Source organism: Athene noctua, chromosome 1, assembly GCF_965140245.1.
Source record: "Athene noctua chromosome 1, bAthNoc1.hap1.1, whole genome shotgun sequence".
Taxonomy (NCBI): Eukaryota; Metazoa; Chordata; class Aves; order Strigiformes; family Strigidae; genus Athene; species Athene noctua.
Genome location: NC_134037.1, coordinates 262,686,372 through 262,692,371, shown reverse-complemented (window position 1 = coordinate 262,692,371; position 6,000 = coordinate 262,686,372). Strand labels below are relative to the sequence as shown.

The 6,000-nt window shown below is 50.7% G+C and overlaps 1 protein-coding gene across 2 annotated transcripts in view; it reads left to right on the top strand.

Annotated features, from left to right (window-relative positions):
- Positions 1-5,669: 5,669 nt before the first annotated feature.
- The window catches only part of GDPD5 (glycerophosphodiester phosphodiesterase domain containing 5), a 177,748-nt gene continuing 177,417 nt past the window's right edge, over positions 5,670-6,000 (top strand). For both annotated transcript variants that reach the window (XM_074918819.1, XM_074918808.1), the window contains exon 1: positions 5,670-5,899. The gene's annotated coding sequence lies outside the window, so the exon portion shown is untranslated. The remainder of the gene's footprint in view (positions 5,900-6,000) is intronic.

The window sequence follows — 6,000 nt, the reverse complement described above, 5'->3', positions numbered from 1 at the left end:
CCAGAGGCGGATGGGGAATGAGACGTCTGGTCTAAGTCCCTGCCCCTCAGCCGAGCTGCAAGGGGAGCTACTAGTCCAGACTTATATCCAGATATTTATTTTACTGCTCTACTAATTGAACGCAGCCATGAATGTCCTCAGCACTCGTAGAGCTTTGGTAATGAAGGCCAGTGTGTGAGGCAGTATGGGATTTTGTATTAATGCGTGCCTATTTTTTTCCCTGTAGCAGACCTAAGCTTGATACTGAGAGCAGGATTATAGATGGGTTCATTATTTCCAATTGTGTATTTAATGTGGGGAAAAAATGCCAATAAATAAAAAGTCAAAATCTTGGGATACAGGACTGAGACTTGCCACCAGCTCAGCTGTGGGAACCCTTTGTGGCAATGGCTATCCTTGTCAATTAGGATATTTGCACAAGATCCTGTACCACTTTGCACCTCACCTCCATCCAGGAGGCTGTGGATAGACTGGCCAGACCCATGTTTCTCCCACCAGGCCCTTTGAAGGGCTGTGGTGCCTATAAGACATTCCTACAGGGCAATGTCCTTTAGGGCTTCAGAGGGAAAGGAGGGCACAGGGCGCTCTTCATCCTGAGCAATCTTGATGGAGACAGACATTCCTCACCTTGCCATTGGACCACTGTCACCACAAAGACGACTCCTGCCTCCTCCAGGTCTTCTCCTCTTTTGACAACCAACCTCTTCTCCTCCTCCATCCTTATGTTGCCTCTTTGCCCATCTGAAGACAATCGATGCTTCCTGCAACCCACTGTTTGGACCTTGCCAGCTTTGTCCTTACTGTCTTCTTCTGAGTTTACAGAGCCAATTGCTGGGAAAGTTCATACTTTGCTCCCGAAGAATTGATTTGGAGGATGGCAGTGGAGAGGCCAGTGCATGGGGAGATAGGGCCGTGATAGCCAACGGCGTGATCAAACACTGGTTAACCTTTGCCCAGGTGTACTCCATGTGCCTGGTCAAGTGTTGGACTGCACCTTTCAGACATGAAAGAAGAGGAAATACCTCGTGCGACTGACCTGATAATACACCTTATGTCATGTTCTGCATTTATTTATGTAACACAACTTATATTTCAATACCATCCCTGCAGTGGAGGAGCACCTAGTTTGCAATAAGGACAATCAAAGGGGGAGACTCTGCTTCTGTTTATCACTTTCCCCGGTCATTTCTCCTAACAGCTGAAAAAACAGTTGACTTTGTTGTTGACTTCCAGCCGCCTGGTCTATGTGGAGATGTGCTCACGGCTAATTTTGTATTGATGACACGCCACAGAGTATTTTATTCTGATGGTGGGGAAGGGATGCAGGGCGCTGACTGTAATTTTCTCTTTCAGACTGTGCCAGGACAAAATTAATCCTTTTTTTTTTTTTTTTTTTTTTTCTTTTTTCACGACTGTTGGGACCATCGTTATGGCCACACTTTCTCCGCCACACTGGAAGACTTCAGTGCAGTGATTAGCTGAGACTGAGGGTGACTGGGACCTGATTTACCTGCAGCAATAATCCATGCCAGTGACTTTACTCATATTTAAGCACATTCATCTTATTTCCTGAAAGGGTTGCGGGGCTGCTGGTTAACCTACCACAGAGCAGACAAACACAGCTATTGTGCAAACAGGCAAAGTGTTTCCTGACTTAGCAGACAAATGATATCTTCTCCTCTAGTTGCTGGGTAACGTCAAACATTCACATATTCGCCCTCAGTGATCTCTTCAGGGCTCACAAGCCCACCACCACTCCTGCTGCAGGGATGGGTACCTTGCACAGGCTTGTTGGGGAAGGCTGCTGAGAGAAAAAATAAGTGAAGGAGAGGTTGAAATACAGAGGATGTAATAGCAAAAGAGCTCTGCAAGTTCTCACTGTAAATGTTATTTATGGTAAAATAATAGTGCTTAAGGGGACGCTTGCAATCAACACCCTCCTTACACTTATTAGAGGCACAAAGGCCTCGGAGAAAGAGTTAGAAAAAAGCACCTTAGTGAAAATATTCGCAGCACAAACACAGGAAAGCGCAGCTCTCCCTCCTGTTTGCCCTGCATTCCCCGGGTATTTGCATGGGCAAAACAATAGCGTGTCCCTTACCACGCTTCCTTCCCCTGGCCCAGGGCTGCTCAGATGCTGTGGGCTACGGGGCAGCCACGACAGGGATTTACCTCCCTCCGGCTTCGCTGCCACGCACAGGCAGGCAGACAGACAGATGGACACACTTTGGCTCGCTTCCTGCCAGACGTCTCCTAGATACGTTTGGCCTTGCTTTTTTCATGCTTCATTTTCTTCTTCTGCAAAAATCGAGATAGCATTGCAAATTTCCAAGCCTTGCTCAGTGCCCTCTGCCCGGATCACAGAATCCCAGAACCATTCAGGTTGGAAAAGACCCCCTGGGATCATCGAGTCCAACCCTCAGCCCGACTCCACAAAGTTCTCCCCTACCCCACATCCCCCCACAGCTCATCTAAAGAGATGTGGTGGCATCGGTTATGTCGTTCATCGATCAGATGTGCCTTGCTCTTCCCCAAAAAGCCAGCCACGGAAGAATCTGCTGTGCTTTCACCATACCCTCTCTTGTGTCCTAAACCTTCCCACCTTGAGCACAGCAGCAAATGCAAAAAAACCCAACATCCAAAACGCTCTGACATAGCAGGGAGGAACAAGATACCCCCGTGACACCAAAAAAAGATCTACAGCTGCATCATCAGAAGGGCTCAGCAAGTGTTTCTCCAGCAAAGACTTCCCTCCTGTGAGCTTGGAAGGAGGAAAAGGGGTTTTCTTCTACCTACAGAGGGGTGAAACTCCACTTTTTCTTGGAGGAGTGTGATGTTGTGGTTAAGGACTGTTCGCCCCTTCCCTCTGTTCCCACTCCTGCAGGGAACCACAGCATCTTCCTCCCTGTCCCCCCACCCAAAATACAGAAGCGCCGTCTCCTCTCGGACTTTACTTGTGATGCTCTTCTGCATCACCAGATCTCCAGTCTTGTATTGCCCTGCCAGAAAACAAGAATTTCCCTCCTGGACCAATTTTTCCTTTCCATAAACGTATAACGAAATGCTTTCAGAATGTGATGTGAAATCTGTCTAAGCCTGAAAGTTGCCCCTGGTTTAAAGCCTCAGACCTGAGCCGGGTCCTAACGGAGCAACTTAAAAAATTGATCACAGTCTGTGAGTGTCACAGGAGTACAAAGAGTTTTAACGAGGGTTTTGTAGGTGCATTTTGAAATGAATGTGGCTGGGCATAACCAAGGGAGATATTTAAAACAGCTTTGAGCATTCAAGGCTCTAAGCATGGGAGAAGGAAATTTTAAATCTGAAAACAACCTTCCCAGTCCAAAACTGCATCTATTTTCCTAGAAGCTGTCTCAAAATTCATATGAAATTTCCTTCCATCGGCCACTCCACGACTTTTTTTTTTTTTTTGACATTGCACGGCTTTTAGCAGCCAAAGTGCTGCTAGCAGGGGGGAAAAGTCAGACTTTCTGCTCTTCATTCCTTTCTTCACAGCTGCTTGGAGGTGGCTTGAAAAGGAAACGTTCCCCAGCCCCGCGTCCGCGGTGGGAGCCTGTGTCAGATTCAACTGGCCAAGCCAAAGAAATATGCTGAAAGTGTGCAAACTCTGATTCTTTTTAGAGTCATTTTGCTCAGCAAATGGATGTTAAAAAGTCAATAACTGGCTGACGCTAGGAGCAGTTCTGGAACCTCACAAGTTAGAAGAATATTTCCTCCTGGTGCCAGAAGCAAATATTTTTCCCTCAATCTTACAAATGGCTGAACTATTTCTGCTGAAATTAAAAGGAGAGCATCCCTAAGTTCATCCCCTGTGTTTAAAGTCTGGCAAAGTCACAAGGACCTATGGTCGTGGCTTTGTTACGTGTCTCAGCATACCTGCATCTGTCCCGTCCCCCCCTACGCACCCACCCTCCAGCCTGCGGGAAAACCCATCCCAAAAGCTCCACAACGCACCCAGCAACCAGGCGGCAAATAAAATGCTCCCACAGGATATACTTTCATCAGGATTTAAAATAATCACAGCTCTGAGGGACTTCTGATTTTGAAATGCCTGCCGTCAGCAGTACTGGAAGGAAAAAACGTTTTGGCAAACAGCTACCAGGACTGCTGCCTGCACTGCTGCCTGCGCTGCTGCCTGCAACGCAACCCTGCGTCTCTCTGCTGGGGCTGGGAATCCTCACTTTGGATCAGACTTTATATTCTGATTTTTTTTTGCCTCCGGGCTTTTGTTGCAGGCGAGGTTTCCGTGCTGGTGGGTGCAGCTTCTTGGTTTATTTCTATGCCTGTTAGGAAAAGAGAGACAGTTGTCTAGTGAACTATTGGCTTTGTCTGTCTCGGTAAAGATGAGCCTGGCATCTCTCTCGCACTTTCTTGTTGTTTTGACAGCACATCCCCTCCTTTTGCACCTTTTGCACCTCCAGGGCCGGCTCCAAGCATGGGCCAAACCGGTGTAAAATGGCCAGTTTGCAGAAAGATACATTTCTCTCAGGTGATTTTGTCATTTCGCATCAAGAAGGGCAAAAAATTCACACCAAGGATACAATCCAGTTTTGTCCACAGTGCTGGGCAGCCCTGGACACCCTTCTCGCCCTGATTCACCTGTGCTGTTGCAGCGTGCAGAAAACAAGTCCTGAGCATGGCGTAGACACATCAAAACTCTCATCTTTTCCCCAAACTGCTACACCTCAAGGCCCTTGCACCAGGATTCCCACAGTGTGTAGGTGAGGTCCGGGGGACCCACCCATGGTGCGACTACACGCTTGGGAGATCAGGATCTAATGTAAAACTTAAGTGCAGGCGATGAAAGTGGATGGAAAAATAAATGCTGGGTGGGTTGGAAAGGGCACATTTACCGGAGCAGGAGAAATCAGGAAAGCCCAAAGCTGTACCTGACCCTTTTGATCCTCCATCCATACAGGTGGGAACACCCCGCTGCGCAGAACGTCCCTCCTAGGAGGCTTTGAGACAGGATTGCCTGTTATATAAAAACCTGAGGCATAGAAATGTGAATATTTTCCCTTGTGACCCCTCCGCTCCCTGCTGCCAAGCTGGGATTTACTGGTGCCCAGTTAACAGCAGCCCTGGACGTACAGGGCCGTGTATCTTTGGTGTAACTTGTGGAGGTTTTTTTCCAGGTTAGCTTTTTCTTTTAGCTACACCCTGAGTATGTGTTTATGTGCACGTTGCTCCCGGGGTGGACAATCTCCAGGCATCCCTGTTCAGAGGAGGAAGATGAAGGTGATGGGTGCTGAAGCCGGGTGCTCGCTGCCCTTTTGGGGCTCAGCGGTTCCAACCCCCATGGCGTAGTGCCAAGCACCCCACGTCTTTCCCAGCCCCTCGGGGCTCTCAGAGCCGAGCTTTGGGGCAGCACCACGGAGCAGGGACCAGTCTTTTCCCTTGGCAGGGGTGCCCCAACCTTTCCCAAGCCAGGGGAGCCCCCAAACCCGCAGCCGTGGGGCACCCCACCGCGGAAGGGTTTGCTCGCAGCCGGGCGCATCCCAGCAGGGACACCCCAAAAAGAGGAGCTCCAAGCCTTTGGGTGCAGCCTGCCTCCTCCTCCTCCTCCTCCTTCTCCTCTTCTTCCTCCTCCTCCTGTCGCTGCCGCTGTCCGGGGCGGAGCCGCCCGCCCCAGCCCCCGCCCCGCTCCCGGGAGCGGGCGGCGGAGCCGAGCCGAGCCGCGCCGGGCTGCGGGGACGGGGACGCGGTGGTGTCACCTCCCTCCCTCCCTCCTGGCCCCTCGCTGTCCCCATCCCACCCTCTGCCAGGGGGACAGCCCCCCCCCCCCCCCAGCCTCGCTGCCGGGGGGAGCATCGCTCGGCGGGGCAGGGGTCCCCCCCTCCCTCGGGGCTTGGCGACCTGGAGGATTTCCCAGCGGCAGCAGGTAAAGGGTTGGACTGGTTGGACTGGGAGGAAGGGGGGGGCTGTTGCATATCGGCCCCCCTCATCCCCCGCAAGCCCGGCAAGGGGGGTACAGGGTGCCCC